The sequence below is a fragment of the Neovison vison genome, chromosome 14 (assembly GCF_020171115.1).
Source record: "Neovison vison isolate M4711 chromosome 14, ASM_NN_V1, whole genome shotgun sequence".
NCBI classification, from domain to species: domain Eukaryota; kingdom Metazoa; phylum Chordata; class Mammalia; order Carnivora; family Mustelidae; genus Neogale; species Neogale vison.
In genome coordinates this window covers 46,027,225-46,044,824 of record NC_058104.1, presented here as the reverse complement: position 1 = coordinate 46,044,824, position 17,600 = coordinate 46,027,225, and positions in this window count along the sequence as shown.

Genomic DNA, 17,600 nt, shown 5'->3' with positions numbered 1-17,600 from the left:
AGCACAGATGCATCCCCTTCGTGAAAAATTACTGTAGCACAGTTCCCTTATATATTGGAAGTGTTTAAGAGAAGAGGTAGACACTGTGGAACATCACCGGTGTTGTAATTCCAGTATGCATCATAGAGGCCTAAGTGCCTTACCCTGTACTTCACTCACGGTTTGCAACGTTCTCTCTGTCCGTCCTTGTTCTATCATCTTTTCTCCACTGGAAAGACACTGTGAGAAGTGACACTCCGCCTGAAGGAGTTTCCCTTAAACAGAACATGCTATAGTCTAACGGTTAGACGTCTGTGAATGGAAAGCTATGTGCGCCTATTGCGGTTACCACAGAGTCAGTCCCAAAAGCTTCCTTCTTTAACAGACGTAACACTGCAGTGAATCCCTCCTAAAGCACACTTCCCTCTCAGTGTAGGAAGCGTTTTAGACGCAAAAACCAAGTGCGGATCACCACTGGTTGTGAACATCCAATATGTGTTTGGTAGGCTTAAGCGCCATAGCCTGCCCTTTACTCACAGTACCTAATGTGCCCCTAGTCAGTCCCTGTTCTATCTGCATATCTCAAAGGAGAAACGCTGTTATGAATGAGTATGCAACTGAAGTAGGTTCGCTGCGCAGATACTTTCCTTTGCATCCCCTCTAAGGGGCCTGTAGGAGAGACTTCATGATTGCTAACCCGACACGTCCTAGAGTTTCCAACTGAGTACAGACGCATCCCTGTCGTGAGATATTACTGTAGCACCGTTCCCTCATACATTGGAAGTGTTTTGAGAGGTGGTAGACGCTGTGGAACATCCCAGGTGTAGAACTTCCAGTATGCATCATAGAGGCCTAAATGCCTTACCCTTTACTTCACCAAAGGGTTTAATATTCTCTGTGCTCCGTCCTTGTTCTATCTTCTTTCCTCCACTGGAAAGACAAAGTGAGAAATGACCTTCCGCATGAAGGAGTTTCCCTTAAACTGAATTTGCTATAGTCCAATGGTTAAACGTCTTTGAATGGAAAGCTATGTGCGCCTAATGCGGTTACCACAGAGTCAGTCCCAAAAGCTTCCTTCTTTAAAAGACCTAACACTGCAGTGAATCCCTCCTAAAGCACACTTCCCTCTCAGTGTTGGAAGCGTTTTAGACGCAGAAACTAAGTGCGGATCACCACTGGTGGTGAACATCCAATATGTGTTTGTCAGGCTAAGCGCCATAGCCTGCCCTTTACTCACAGTACCTACTGTGCCCGTAGTCTTTCCCTTTTCTGTCTTCATCTTCAAAGGAGAAACACTGTTACGAATGAGTAAGCACGTGAAGTACGTTCCCAGAGCAGATACCTTCCTCCGCATCCCCTCTAAGGGGTCTGTATGAGACACTTCATGACTGCTACCCAGACACGTCCTACACTTTCCAACTGAGCACAGACGCTTCCCTGTTGTGAGAACTTGCTGTAGAACAGTTCCCTCAAATATTGGTAGTGTTTTGAGAAGTGGTAGACATTGTGGAACATCCCAAGTGTTGAACTTCCAGTATGCATCATAGAGGCCTAAATGCCTGACCCTTTCCTTCACCAACGGGTTGTAACATTCTCTCTGCTCCGTCCTTGTTCTATCTTCTTTCCTCCACTGGAAAGACACTGTTAGAAGGGACATTCCTCATGAAGATGTTTCCCTTACACAGAACTTGCTATAGTCCAACGGATAGACGTCAGAGACTGGAAAGCTATGTGCGCCTATTGTGGTTACCAAAGAGTCAGTCCCCAAAGCTTTCTTCTTTAACAGACGTAACACTGCAGTGAATCCCTCCTAAAGCACACTTCCCTCTCAGTGTTGGAAGCGTTATAGACGCAGAAACTAAGTGCGGAACACCACTGGTGGTGAACCTCCAATATGTGTTTGGCAGGCTTAAGCGCCATAGCTTGCCCTTTACTCAAAGGACCTAATGTGCCCCTAGTTCGTCCCTGTTCTATCTTCATTCCAAAAGGAGAAACACTGTTATGAATGAGTACGCACCTAAAGTAGGTTCCCTGAGCAGATACCTTCCTACGCCTCCCCTCCAAGGGGCCTGTATGAGACACTTCATGATTGCTACCCAGACACATTGTAGAATTTTCAACTGAGCACAGATGCATCTCTTTCGTGAAAAATTACTGTAGCACAGTTCCCTTTTATATTGGAAGTGTTTAAGAGAAGAGGTAGACACAGTGGAACATCACCGGTGTTGTAATTCCAGTATGCATCATAGAGGCCTAAGTGCCTTACCCTCTACTTCACTCACGGTTTGCAACGTTCTCTCTGTCCGTCCTTGTTCTATCATCTTTCCTCCACTGGAAAGACACTGTGAGAAGTGACATTCCGCCTGAAGGAGTTTCCCTTAAACAGAACATGCTATAGTCTAACGGTTAGACGTCTGTGAATGGAAAGCTATGTGCGCCTATTACGGTTACCACAGAGTCAGTCCCAAAAGCTTCCTTCTTTAACAGACGTAACACTGCAGTGAATCCCTCCTAAAGCACACTTCCCTCTCAGTGTAGGAAGCGTTTTAGACGCAGAAACCAAGTGAGGATCACCACTGGTGGTGAACATCCAATATGTGTTGCTATAGTCCAATGGTTAAACGTCTTTGAATGGAAAGCTATGTGCGCCTAATGCGGTTACCACAGAGTCAGTCCCAAAAGCTTCCTTCTTTAAAAGACCTAACACTGCAGTGAATCCCTCCTAAAGCACACTTCCCTCTCAGTGTTGGAAGCGTTTTAGACGCAGAAACTAAGTGCGGATCACCACTGGTGGTGAACATCCAATATGTGTTTGTCAGGCTAAGCGCCATAGCCTGCCCTTTACTCACAGTACCTACTGTGCCCGTAGTCTTTCCCTTTTCTATCTTCATCTTCAAAGGAGAAACACTGTTACGAATCAGTAAGCACGTGAAGTACGTTCCCAGAGCAGATACCTTCCTCCGCATCCCCTCTAAGGGGTCTGTATGAGACACTTCATGACTGCTACCCAGACACGGCCTACACTTTCCAACTGAGCACAGACGCTTCCCTGTTGTGAGAACTTGCTGTAGAACAGTTCCCTCAAATATTGGAAGTGTTTTGAGAAGTGGTAGACACTGTGGAACATCCCAAGTGTTGAACTTCCAGTATGCATCATAGAGGCCTAAATGCCTGACCCTTTCCTTCACCAACGGGTTGTAACATTCTCTCTGCTCCGTCCTTGTTCTAGCTTCTTTCCTCCACTGGAAAGACACTGTTAGAAGGGACATTCCTCATGAAGATGTTTCCCTTACACAGAACTTGCTATAGTCCAACGGATAGACGTCAGAGACTGGAAAGCTATGTGCGCCTATTGTGGTTACCAAAGAGTCAGTCCCCAAAGCTTTCTTCTTTAACAGACGTAACACTGCAGTGAATCCCTCCTAAAGCACACTTCCCTCTCAGTGTTGGAAGCGTTATAGACGCAGAAACTAAGTGCGGAACACCACTGGTGGTGAACCTCCAATATGTGTTTGGCAGGCTTAAGCGCCATAGCTTGCCCTTTACTCAAAGGACCTAATGTGCCCCTAGTTCGTCCCTGTTCTATCTTCATTCCAAAAGGAGAAACACTGTTATGAATGAGTACGCACCTGAAGTAGGTTCCCTGAGCAGATACCTTCCTACGCCTCCCCTCCAAGGGGCCTGTATGAGACACTTCATGATTGCTACCCAGACACATTGTAGAGTTTTCAACTGAGCACAGATGCATCCCCTTCGTGAAAAATTACTGTAGCACAGTTCCCTTATATATTGGAAGTGTTTAAGAGAAGAGGTAGACACTGTGGAACATCACCGGTGTTGTAATTCCAGTATGCATCATAGAGGCCTAAGTGCCTTACCCTGTACTTCACTCACGGTTTGCAACGTTCTCTCTGTCCGTCCTTGTTCTATCATCTTTCCTCCACTGGAAAGACACTGTGAGAAGTGACATTCCGCCTGAAGGAGTTTCCCTTAAACAGAACATGCTATAGTCTAACGGTTAGACGTCTGTGAATGGAAAGCTATGTGCGCCTATTGCGGTTACCACAGAGTCAGTCCCAAAAGCTTCCTTCTTTAACAGACGTAACACTGCAGTGAATCCCTCCTAAAGCACACTTCCCTCTCAGTGTAGGAAGCGTTTTAGACGCAAAAACCAAGTGCGGATCACCACTGGTGGTGAACATCCAATATGTGTTTGGTAGGCTTAAGCGCCATAGCCTGCCCTTTACTCACAGTACCTAATGTGCCCCTAGTCAGTCCCTGTTCTATCTCCATATCTCAAAGGAGAAACGCTGTTATGAATGAGTATGCAACTGAAGTAGGTTCGCTGCGCAGATACTTTCCTTTGCATCCCCTCTAAGGGGCCTGTAGGAGAGACTTCATGATTGCTAACCCGACACGTCCTAGAGTTTCCAACTGAGTACAGACGCATCCCTGTCGTGAGATATTACTGTAGCACCGTTCCCTCATATATTGGAAGTGTTTTGAGAGGTGGTAGACGCTGTGGAACATCCCAGGTGTAGAACTTCCAGTATGCATCATAGAGGCCTAAATGCCTTACCCTTTACTTCACCAAAGGGTTTAATATTCTCTGTGCTCCGTCCTTGTTCTATCTTCTTTCCTCCACTGGAAAGACAAAGTGAGAAATGACCTTCCGCATGAAGGAGTTTCCCTTAAACTGAATTTGCTAGAGTCCAATGGTTAAACGTCTTTGAATGGAAAGCTATGTGCGCCTAATGCGGTTACCACAGAGTCAGTCCCAAAAGCTTCCTTCTTTAAAAGACCTAACACTGCAGTGAATCCCTCCTAAAGCACACTTCCCTCTCAGTGTTGGAAGCGTTTTAGACGCAGAAACTAAGTGCGGATCACCACTGGTGGTGAACATCCAATATGTGTTTGTCAGGCTAAGCGCCATAGCCTGCCCTTTACTCACAGTACCTACTGTGCCCGTTGTCTTTCCCTTTTCTGTCTTCATCTTCAAAGGAGAAACACTGTTACGAATCAGTAAGCACGTGAAGTACGTTCCCAGAGCAGATACCTTCCTCCGCATCCCCTCTAAGGGGTGTGTATGAGACACTTCATGACTGCTACCCAGACACGTCCTACACTTTCCAACTGAGCACAGACGCTTCCCTGTTGTGAGAACTTGCTGTAGAACAGTTCCCTCAAATATTGGAAGTGTTTTGAGAAGTGGTAGACACTGTGGAACATCCCAAGTGTTGAACTTCCAGTATGCATCATAGAGGCCTAAATGCCTGACCCTTTCCTTCACCAACGGGTTGTAACATTCTCTCTGCTCCGTCCTTGTTCTATCTTCTTTCCTCCACTGGAAAGACACTGTTAGAAGGGACATTCCTCATGAAGATGTTTCCCTTACACAGAACTTGCTATAGTCCAACGGATAGACGTCAGAGACTGGAAAGCTATGTGCGCCTATTGTGGTTACCAAAGAGTCAGTCCCCAAAGCTTTCTTCTTTAACAGACGTAACACTGCAGTGAATCCCTCCTAAAGCACACTTCCCTCTCAGTGTTGGAAGCGTTATAGACGCAGAAACTAAGTGCGGAACACCACTGGTGGTGAACCTCCAATATGTGTTTGGCAGGCTTAAGCGCCATAGCTTGCCCTTTACTCAAAGGACCTAATGTGCCCCTAGTTCGTCCCTGTTCTATCTTCATTCCAAAAGGAGAAACACTGTTATGAATGAGTACGCACCTAAAGTAGGTTCCCTGAGCAGATACCTTCCTACGCCTCCCCTCCAAGGGGCCTGTATGAGACACTTCATGATTGCTACCCAGACACATTGTAGAGTTTTCAACTGAGCACAGATGCATCTCTTTCGTGAAAAATTACTGTAGCACAGTTCCCTTTTATATTGGAAGTGTTTAAGAGAAGAGGTAGACACAGTGGAACATCACCGGTGTTGTAATTCCAGTATGCATCATAGAGGCCTAAGTGCCTTACCCTCTACTTCACTCACGGTTTGCAACGTTCTCTCTGTCCGTCCTTGTTCTATCATCTTTCCTCCACTGGAAAGACACTGTGAGAAGTGACATTCCGCCTGAAGGAGTTTCCCTTAAACAGAACATGCTATAGTCTAACGGTTAGACGTCTGTGAATGGAAAGCTATGTGCGCCTATTACGGTTACCACAGAGTCAGTCCCAAAAGCTTCCTTCTTTAACAGACGTAACACTGCAGTGAATCCCTCCTAAAGCACACTTCCCTCTCAGTGTAGGAAGCGTTTTAGACGCAGAAACCAAGTGAGGATCACCACTGGTGGTGAACATCCAATATGTGTTGCTATAGTCCAATGGTTAAACGTCTTTGAATGGAAAGCTATGTGCGCCTAATGCGGTTACCACAGAGTCAGTCCCAAAAGCTTCCTTCTTTAAAAGACCTAACACTGCAGTGAATCCCTCCTAAAGCACACTTCCCTCTCAGTGTTGGAAGCGTTTTAGACGCAGAAACTAAGTGCGGATCACCACTGGTGGTGAACATCCAATATGTGTTTGTCAGGCTAAGCGCCATAGCCTGCCCTTTACTCACAGTACCTACTGTGCCCGTAGTCTTTCCCTTTTCTATCCTCATCTTCAAAGGAGAAACACTGTTACGAATCAGTAAGCACGTGAAGTACGTTCCCAGAGCAGATACCTTCCTCCGCATCCCCTCTAAGGGGTCTGTATGAGACACTTCATGACTGCTACCCAGACACGTCCTACACTTTCCAACTGAGCACAGACGCTTCCCTGTTGTGAGAACTTGCTGTAGAACAGTTCCCTCAAATATTGGAAGTGTTTTGAGAAGTGGTAGACACTGTGGAACATCCCAAGTGTTGAACTTCCAGTATGCATCATAGAGGCCTAAATGCCTGACCCTTTCCTTCACCAACGGGTTGTAACATTCTCTCTGCTCCGTCCTTGTTCTATCTTCTTTCCTCCACTGGAAAGACACTGTTAGAAGGGACATTCCTCATGAAGATGTTTCCCTTACACAGAACTTGCTATAGTCCAACGGATAGACGTCAGAGACTGGAAAGCTATGTGCGCCTATTGTGGTTACCAAAGAGTCAGTCCCCAAAGCTTTCTTCTTTAACAGACGTAACACTGCAGTGAATCCCTCCTAAAGCACACTTCCCTCTCAGTGTTGGAAGCGTTATAGACGCAGAAACTAAGTGCGGAACACCACTGGTGGTGAACCTCCAATATGTGTTTGGCAGGCTTAAGCGCCATAGCTTGCCCTTTACTCAAAGGACCTAATGTGCCCCTAGTTCGTCCCTGTTCTATCTTCATTCCAAAAGGAGAAACACTGTTATGAATGAGTACGCACCTAAAGTAGGTTCCCTGAGCAGATACCTTCCTACGCCTCCCCTCCAAGGGGCCTGTATGAGACACTTCATGATTGCTACCCAGACACATTGTAGAGTTTTCAACTGAGCACAGATGCATCTCTTTCGTGAAAAATTACTGTAGCACAGTTCCCTTTTATATTGGAAGTGTTTAAGAGAAGAGGTAGACACAGTGGAACATCACCGGTGTTGTAATTCCAGTATGCATCATAGAGGCCTAAGTGCCTTACCCTCTACTTCACTCACGGTTTGCAACGTTCTCTCTGTCCGTCCTTGTTCTATCATCTTTCCTCCACTGGAAAGACACTGTGAGAAGTGACATTCCGCCTGAAGGAGTTTCCCTTAAACAGAACATGCTATAGTCTAATGGTTAGACGTCTGTGAATGGAAAGCTATGTGCGCCTATTGCGGTTACCACAGAGTCAGTCCCAAAAGCTTCCTTCTTTAACAGACGTAACACTGCAGTGAATCCCTCCTAAAGCACACTTCCCTCTCAGTGTAGGAAGCGTTTTAGACGCAGAAACCAAGTGAGGATCACCACTGGTGGTGAACATCCAATATGTGTTGCTATAGTCCAATGGTTAAACGTCTTTGAATGGAAAGCTATGTGCGCCTAATGCGGTTACCACAGAGTCAGTCCCAAAAGCTTCCTTCTTTAAAAGACCTAACACTGCAGTGAATCCCTCCTAAAGCACACTTCCCTCTCAGTGTTGGAAGCGTTTTAGACGCAGAAACTAAGTGCGGATCACCACTGGTGGTGAACATCCAATATGTGTTTGTCAGGCTAAGCGCCATAGCCTGCCCTTTACTCACAGTACCTACTGTGCCCGTAGTCTTTCCCTTTTCTATCTTCATCTTCAAAGGAGAAACACTGTTACGAATCAGTAAGCACGTGAAGTACGTTCCCAGAGCAGATACCTTCCTCCGCATCCCCTCTAAGGGGTCTGTATGAGACACTTCATGACTGCTACCCAGACACGTCCTACACTTTCCAACTGAGCACAGACGCTTCCCTGTTGTGAGAACTTGCTGTAGAACAGTTCCCTCAAATATTGGAAGTGTTTTGAGTAGTGGTAGACACTGTGGAACATCCCAAGTGTTGAACTTCCAGTATGCATCATAGAGGCCTAAATGCCTGACCCTTTCCTTCACCAACGGGTTGTAACATTCTCTCTGCTCCGTCCTTGTTCTAGCTTCTTTCCTCCACTGGAAAGACACTGTTAGAAGGGACATTCCTCATGAAGATGTTTCCCTTACACAGAACTTGCTATAGTCCAACGGATAGACGTCAGAGACTGGAAAGCTATGTGCGCCTATTGTGGTTACCAAAGAGTCAGTCCCCAAAGCTTTCTTCTTTAACAGACGTAACACTGCAGTGAATCCCTCCTAAAGCACACTTCCCTCTCAGTGTTGGAAGCGTTATAGACGCAGAAACTAAGTGCGGAACACCACTGGTGGTGAACCTCCAATATGTGTTTGGCAGGCTTAAGCGCCATAGCTTGCCCTTTACTCAAAGGACCTAATGTGCCCCTAGTTCGTCCCTGTTCTATCTTCATTCCAAAAGGAGAAACACTGTTATGAATGAGTACGCACCTGAAGTAGGTTCCCTGAGCAGATACCTTCCTACGCCTCCCCTCCAAGGGGCCTGTATGAGACACTTCATGATTGCTACCCAGACACATTGTAGAGTTTTCAACTGAGCACAGATGCATCCCCTTCGTGAAAAATTACTGTAGCACAGTTCCCTTATATACTGGAAGTGTTTAAGAGAAGAGGTAGACAAGGTGGAACATCACCGGTGTTGTAATTCCAGTATGCATCATAGAGGCCTAAGTGCCTTACCCTCTACTTCACTCACGGTTTGCAACGTTCTCTCTGTCCGTCCTTGTTCTATCATCTTTTCTCCACTGGAAAGACACTGTGAGAAGTGACATTCCTCCTGAAGGAGTTTCCCTTAAACAGAACATGCTATAGTCTAACGGTTAGACGTCTGTGAATGGAAAGCTATGTGCGCCTATTGCGGTTACCACAGAGTCAGTCCCAAAAGCAACCTTCTTTAACAGACGTAACACTGCAGTGAATCCCTCCTAAAGCACACTTCCCTCTCAGTGTAGGAAGCGTTTTAGACGCAAAAACCAAGTGCGGATCACCACTGGTTGTGAACATCCAATATGTGTTTGGTAGGCTTAAGCGCCATAGCCTGCCCTTTACTCACAGTACCTAATGTGCCCCTAGTCAGTCCCTGTTCTATCTGCATATCTCAAAGGAGAAACGCTGTTATGAATGAGTATGCAACTGAAGTAGGTTCGCTGCGCAGATACTTTCCTTTGCATCCCCTCTAAGGGGCCTGTAGGAGAGACTTCATGATTGCTAACCCGACACGTCCTAGAGTTTCCAACTGAGTACAGACGCATCCCTGTCGTGAGATATTACTGTAGCACCGTTCCCTCATACATTGGAAGTGTTTTGAGAGGTGGTAGACGCTGTGGAACATCCCAGGTGTAGAACTTCCAGTATGCATCATAGAGGCCTAAATGCCTTACCCTTTACTTCACCAAAGGGTTTAATATTCTCTGTGCTCCGTCCTTGTTCTATCTTCTTTCCTCCACTGGAAAGACAAAGTGAGAAATGACCTTCCGCATGAAGGAGTTTCCCTTAAACTGAATTTGCTATAGTCCAATGGTTAAACGTCTTTGAATGGAAAGCTATGTGCGCCTAATGCGGTTACCACAGAGTCAGTCCCAAAAGCTTCCTTCTTTAAAAGACCTAACACTGCAGTGAATCCCTCCTAAAGCACACTTCCCTCTCAGTGTTGGAAGCGTTTTAGACGCAGAAACTAAGTGCGGATCACCACTGGTGGTGAACATCCAATATGTGTTTGTCAGGCTAAGCGCCATAGCCTGCCCTTTACTCACAGTACCTACTGTGCCCGTAGTCTTTCCCTTTTCTGTCTTCATCTTCAAAGGAGAAACACTGTTACGAATGAGTAAGCACGTGAAGTACGTTCCCAGAGCAGATACCTTCCTCCGCATCCCCTCTAAGGGGTCTGTATGAGACACTTCATGACTGCTACCCAGACACGTCCTACACTTTCCAACTGAGCACAGACGCTTCCCTGTTGTGAGAACTTGCTGTAGAACAGTTCCCTCAAATATTGGTAGTGTTTTGAGAAGTGGTAGACATTGTGGAACATCCCAAGTGTTGAACTTCCAGTATGCATCATAGAGGCCTAAATGCCTGACCCTTTCCTTCACCAACGGGTTGTAACATTCTCTCTGCTCCGTCCTTGTTCTATCTTCTTTCCTCCACTGGAAAGACACTGTTAGAAGGGACATTCCTCATGAAGATGTTTCCCTTACACAGAACTTGCTATAGTCCAACGGATAGACGTCAGAGACTGGAAAGCTATGTGCGCCTATTGTGGTTACCAAAGAGTCAGTCCCCAAAGCTTTCTTCTTTAACAGACGTAACACTGCAGTGAATCCCTCCTAAAGCACACTTCCCTCTCAGTGTTGGAAGCGTTATAGACGCAGAAACTAAGTGCGGAACACCACTGGTGGTGAACCTCCAATATGTGTTTGGCAGGCTTAAGCGCCATAGCTTGCCCTTTACTCAAAGGACCTAATGTGCCCCTAGTTCGTCCCTGTTCTATCTTCATTCCAAAAGGAGAAACACTGTTATGAATGAGTACGCACCTAAAGTAGGTTCCCTGAGCAGATACCTTCCTACGCCTCCCCTCCAAGGGGCCTGTATGAGACACTTCATGATTGCTACCCAGACACATTGTAGAATTTTCAACTGAGCACAGATGCATCTCTTTCGTGAAAAATTACTGTAGCACAGTTCCCTTTTATATTGGAAGTGTTTAAGAGAAGAGGTAGACACAGTGGAACATCACCGGTGTTGTAATTCCAGTATGCATCATAGAGGCCTAAGTGCCTTACCCTCTACTTCACTCACGGTTTGCAACGTTCTCTCTGTCCGTCCTTGTTCTATCATCTTTCCTCCACTGGAAAGACACTGTGAGAAGTGACATTCCGCCTGAAGGAGTTTCCCTTAAACAGAACATGCTATAGTCTAACGGTTAGACGTCTGTGAATGGAAAGCTATGTGCGCCTATTACGGTTACCACAGAGTCAGTCCCAAAAGCTTCCTTCTTTAACAGACGTAACACTGCAGTGAATCCCTCCTAAAGCACACTTCCCTCTCAGTGTAGGAAGCGTTTTAGACGCAGAAACCAAGTGAGGATCACCACTGGTGGTGAACATCCAATATGTGTTGCTATAGTCCAATGGTTAAACGTCTTTGAATGGAAAGCTATGTGCGCCTAATGCGGTTACCACAGAGTCAGTCCCAAAAGCTTCCTTCTTTAAAAGACCTAACACTGCAGTGAATCCCTCCTAAAGCACACTTCCCTCTCAGTGTTGGAAGCGTTTTAGACGCAGAAACTAAGTGCGGATCACCACTGGTGGTGAACATCCAATATGTGTTTGTCAGGCTAAGCGCCATAGCCTGCCCTTTACTCACAGTACCTACTGTGCCCGTAGTCTTTCCCTTTTCTATCTTCATCTTCAAAGGAGAAACACTGTTACGAATCAGTAAGCACGTGAAGTACGTTCCCAGAGCAGATACCTTCCTCCGCATCCCCTCTAAGGGGTCTGTATGAGACACTTCATGACTGCTACCCAGACACGGCCTACACTTTCCAACTGAGCACAGACGCTTCCCTGTTGTGAGAACTTGCTGTAGAACAGTTCCCTCAAATATTGGAAGTGTTTTGAGAAGTGGTAGACACTGTGGAACATCCCAAGTGTTGAACTTCCAGTATGCATCATAGAGGCCTAAATGCCTGACCCTTTCCTTCACCAACGGGTTGTAACATTCTCTCTGCTCCGTCCTTGTTCTAGCTTCTTTCCTCCACTGGAAAGACACTGTTAGAAGGGACATTCCTCATGAAGATGTTTCCCTTACACAGAACTTGCTATAGTCCAACGGATAGACGTCAGAGACTGGAAAGCTATGTGCGCCTATTGTGGTTACCAAAGAGTCAGTCCCCAAAGCTTTCTTCTTTAACAGACGTAACACTGCAGTGAATCCCTCCTAAAGCACACTTCCCTCTCAGTGTTGGAAGCGTTATAGACGCAGAAACTAAGTGCGGAACACCACTGGTGGTGAACCTCCAATATGTGTTTGGCAGGCTTAAGCGCCATAGCTTGCCCTTTACTCAAAGGACCTAATGTGCCCCTAGTTCGTCCCTGTTCTATCTTCATTCCAAAAGGAGAAACACTGTTATGAATGAGTACGCACCTGAAGTAGGTTCCCTGAGCAGATACCTTCCTACGCCTCCCCTCCAAGGGGCCTGTATGAGACACTTCATGATTGCTACCCAGACACATTGTAGAGTTTTCAACTGAGCACAGATGCATCCCCTTCGTGAAAAATTACTGTAGCACAGTTCCCTTATATATTGGAAGTGTTTAAGAGAAGAGGTAGACACTGTGGAACATCACCGGTGTTGTAATTCCAGTATGCATCATAGAGGCCTAAGTGCCTTACCCTGTACTTCACTCACGGTTTGCAACGTTCTCTCTGTCTGTCCTTGTTCTATCATCTTTCCTCCACTGGAAAGACACTGTGAGAAGTGACATTCCGCCTGAAGGAGTTTCCCTTAAACAGAACATGCTATAGTCTAACGGTTAGACGTCTGTGAATGGAAAGCTATGTGCGCCTATTGCGGTTACCACAGAGTCAGTCCCAAAAGCTTCCTTCTTTAACAGACGTAACACTGCAGTGAATCCCTCCTAAAGCACACTTCCCTCTCAGTGTAGGAAGCGTTTTAGACGCAAAAACCAAGTGCGGATCACCACTGGTGGTGAACATCCAATATGTGTTTGGTAGGCTTAAGCGCCATAGCCTGCCCTTTACTCACAGTACCTAATGTGCCCCTAGTCAGTCCCTGTTCTATCTCCATATCTCAAAGGAGAAACGCTGTTATGAATGAGTATGCAACTGAAGTAGGTTCGCTGCGCAGATACTTTCCTTTGCATCCCCTCTAAGGGGCCTGTAGGAGAGACTTCATGATTGCTAACCCGACACGTCCTAGAGTTTCCAACTGAGTACAGACGCATCCCTGTCGTGAGATATTACTGTAGCACCGTTCCCTCATATATTGGAAGTGTTTTGAGAGGTGGTAGACGCTGTGGAACATCCCAGGTGTAGAACTTCCAGTATGCATCATAGAGGCCTAAATGCCTTACCCTTTACTTCACCAAAGGGTTTAATATTCTCTGTGCTCCGTCTTTGTTCTATCTTCTTTCCTCCACTGGAAAGACAAAGTGAGAAATGACCTTCCGCATGAAGGAGTTTCCCTTAAACTGAATTTGCTAGAGTCCAATGGTTAAACGTCTTTGAATGGAAAGCTATGTGCGCCTAATGCGGTTACCACAGAGTCAGTCCCAAAAGCTTCCTTCTTTAAAAGACCTAACACTGCAGTGAATCCCTCCTAAAGCACACTTCCCTCTCAGTGTTGGAAGCGTTTTAGACGCAGAAACTAAGTGCGGATCACCACTGGTGGTGAACATCCAATATGTGTTTGTCAGGCTAAGCGCCATAGCCTGCCCTTTACTCACAGTACCTACTGTGCCCGTTGTCTTTCCCTTTTCTGTCTTCATCTTCAAAGGAGAAACACTGTTACGAATGAGTAAGCACGTGAAGTACGTTCCCAGAGCAGATACCTTCCTCCGCATCCCCTCTAAGGGGTGTGTATGAGACACTTCATGACTGCTACCCAGACACGTCCTACACTTTCCAACTGAGCACAGACGCTTCCCTGTTGTGAGAACTTGCTGTAGAACAGTTCCCTCAAATATTGGAAGTGTTTTGAGAAGTGGTAGACACTGTGGAACATCCCAAGTGTTGAACTTCCAGTATGCATCATAGAGGCCTAAATGCCTGACCCTTTCCTTCACCAACGGGTTGTAACATTCTCTCTGCTCCGTCCTTGTTCTATCTTCTTTCCTCCACTGGAAAGACACTGTTAGAAGGGACATTCCTCATGAAGATGTTTCCCTTACACAGAACTTGCTATAGTCCAACGGATAGACGTCAGAGACTGGAAAGCTATGTGCGCCTATTGTGGTTACCAAAGAGTCAGTCCCCAAAGCTTTCTTCTTTAACAGACGTAACACTGCAGTGAATCCCTCCTAAAGCACACTTCCCTCTCAGTGTTGGAAGCGTTATAGACGCAGAAACTAAGTGCGGAACACCACTGGTGGTGAACCTCCAATATGTGTTTGGCAGGCTTAAGCGCCATAGCTTGCCCTTTACTCAAAGGACCTAATGTGCCCCTAGTTCGTCCCTGTTCTATCTTCATTCCAAAAGGAGAAACACTGTTATGAATGAGTACGCACCTAAAGTAGGTTCCCTGAGCAGATACCTTCCTACGCCTCCCCTCCAAGGGGCCTGTATGAGACACTTCATGATTGCTACCCAGACACATTGTAGAGTTTTCAACTGAGCACAGATGCATCTCTTTCGTGAAAAATTACTGTAGCACAGTTCCCTTTTATATTGGAAGTGTTTAAGAGAAGAGGTAGACACAGTGGAACATCACCGGTGTTGTAATTCCAGTATGCATCATAGAGGCCTAAGTGCCTTACCCTCTACTTCACTCACGGTTTGCAACGTTCTCTCTGTCCGTCCTTGTTCTATCATCTTTCCTCCACTGGAAAGACACTGTGAGAAGTGACATTCCGCCTGAAGGAGTTTCCCTTAAACAGAACATGCTATAGTCTAACGGTTAGACGTCTGTGAATGGAAAGCTATGTGCGCCTATTACGGTTACCACAGAGTCAGTCCCAAAAGCTTCCTTCTTTAACAGACGTAACACTGCAGTGAATCCCTCCTAAAGCACACTTCCCTCTCAGTGTAGGAAGCGTTTTAGACGCAGAAACCAAGTGAGGATCACCACTGGTGGTGAACATCCAATATGTGTTGCTATAGTCCAATGGTTAAACGTCTTTGAATGGAAAGCTATGTGCGCCTAATGCGGTTACCACAGAGTCAGTCCCAAAAGCTTCCTTCTTTAAAAGACCTAACACTGCAGTGAATCCCTCCTAAAGCACACTTCCCTCTCAGTGTTGGAAGCGTTTTAGACGCAGAAACTAAGTGCGGATCACCACTGGTGGTGAACATCCAATATGTGTTTGTCAGGCTAAGCGCCATAGCCTGCCCTTTACTCACAGTACCTACTGTGCCCGTAGTCTTTCCCTTTTCTATCCTCATCTTCAAAGGAGAAACACTGTTACGAATCAGTAAGCACGTGAAGTACGTTCCCAGAGCAGATACCTTCCTCCGCATCCCCTCTAAGGGGTCTGTATGAGACACTTCATGACTGCTACCCAGACACGTCCTACACTTTCCAACTGAGCACAGACGCTTCCCTGTTGTGAGAACTTGCTGTAGAACAGTTCCCTCAAATATTGGAAGTGTTTTGAGAAGTGGTAGACACTGTGGAACATCCCAAGTGTTGAACTTCCAGTATGCATCATAGAGGCCTAAATGCCTGACCCTTTCCTTCACCAACGGGTTGTAACATTCTCTCTGCTCCGTCCTTGTTCTATCTTCTTTCCTCCACTGGAAAGACACTGTTAGAAGGGACATTCCTCATGAAGATGTTTCCCTTACACAGAACTTGCTATAGTCCAACGGATAGACGTCAGAGACTGGAAAGCTATGTGCGCCTATTGTGGTTACCAAAGAGTCAGTCCCCAAAGCTTTCTTCTTTAACAGACGTAACACTGCAGTGAATCCCTCCTAAAGCACACTTCCCTCTCAGTGTTGGAAGCGTTATAGACGCAGAAACTAAGTGCGGAACACCACTGGTGGTGAACCTCCAATATGTGTTTGGCAGGCTTAAGCGCCATAGCTTGCCCTTTACTCAAAGGACCTAATGTGCCCCTAGTTCGTCCCTGTTCTATCTTCATTCCAAAAGGAGAAACACTGTTATGAATGAGTACGCACCTAAAGTAGGTTCCCTGAGCAGATACCTTCCTACGCCTCCCCTCCAAGGGGCCTGTATGAGACACTTCATGATTGCTACCCAGACACATTGTAGAGTTTTCAACTGAGCACAGATGCATCTCTTTCGTGAAAAATTACTGTAGCACAGTTCCCTTTTATATTGGAAGTGTTTAAGAGAAGAGGTAGACACAGTGGAACATCACCGGTGTTGTAATTCCAGTATGCATCATAGAGGCCTAAGTGCCTTACCCTCTACTTCACTCACGGTTTGCAACGTTCTCTCTGTCCGTCCTTGTTCTATCATCTTTCCTCCACTGGAAAGACACTGTGAGAAGTGACATTCCGCCTGAAGGAGTTTCCCTTAAACAGAACATGCTATAGTCTAATGGTTAGACGTCTGTGAATGGAAAGCTATGTGCGCCTATTGCGGTTACCACAGAGTCAGTCCCAAAAGCTTCCTTCTTTAACAGACGTAACACTGCAGTGAATCCCTCCTAAAGCACACTTCCCTCTCAGTGTAGGAAGCGTTTTAGACGCAGAAACCAAGTGAGGATCACCACTGGTGGTGAACATCCAATATGTGTTGCTATAGTCCAATGGTTAAACGTCTTTGAATGGAAAGCTATGTGCGCCTAATGCGGTTACCACAGAGTCAGTCCCAAAAGCTTCCTTCTTTAAAAGACCTAACACTGCAGTGAATCCCTCCTAAAGCACACTTCCCTCTCAGTGTTGGAAGCGTTTTAGACGCAGAAACTAAGTGCGGATCACCACTGGTGGTGAACATCCAATATGTGTTTGTCAGGCTAAGCGCCATAGCCTGCCCTTTACTCACAGTACCTACTGTGCCCGTAGTCTTTCCCTTTTCTATCTTCATCTTCAAAGGAGAAACACTGTTACGAATCAGTAAGCACGTGAAGTACGTTCCCAGAGCAGATACCTTCCTCCGCATCCCCTCTAAGGGGTCTGTATGAGACACTTCATGACTGCTACCCAGACACGTCCTACACTTTCCAACTGAGCACAGACGCTTCCCTGTTGTGAGAACTTGCTGTAGAACAGTTCCCTCAAATATTGGAAGTGTTTTGAGTAGTGGTAGACACTGTGGAACATCCCAAGTGTTGAACTTCCAGTATGCATCATAGAGGCCTAAATGCCTGACCCTTTCCTTCACCAACGGGTTGTAACATTCTCTCTGCTCCGTCCTTGTTCTAGCTTCTTTCCTCCACTGGAAAGACACT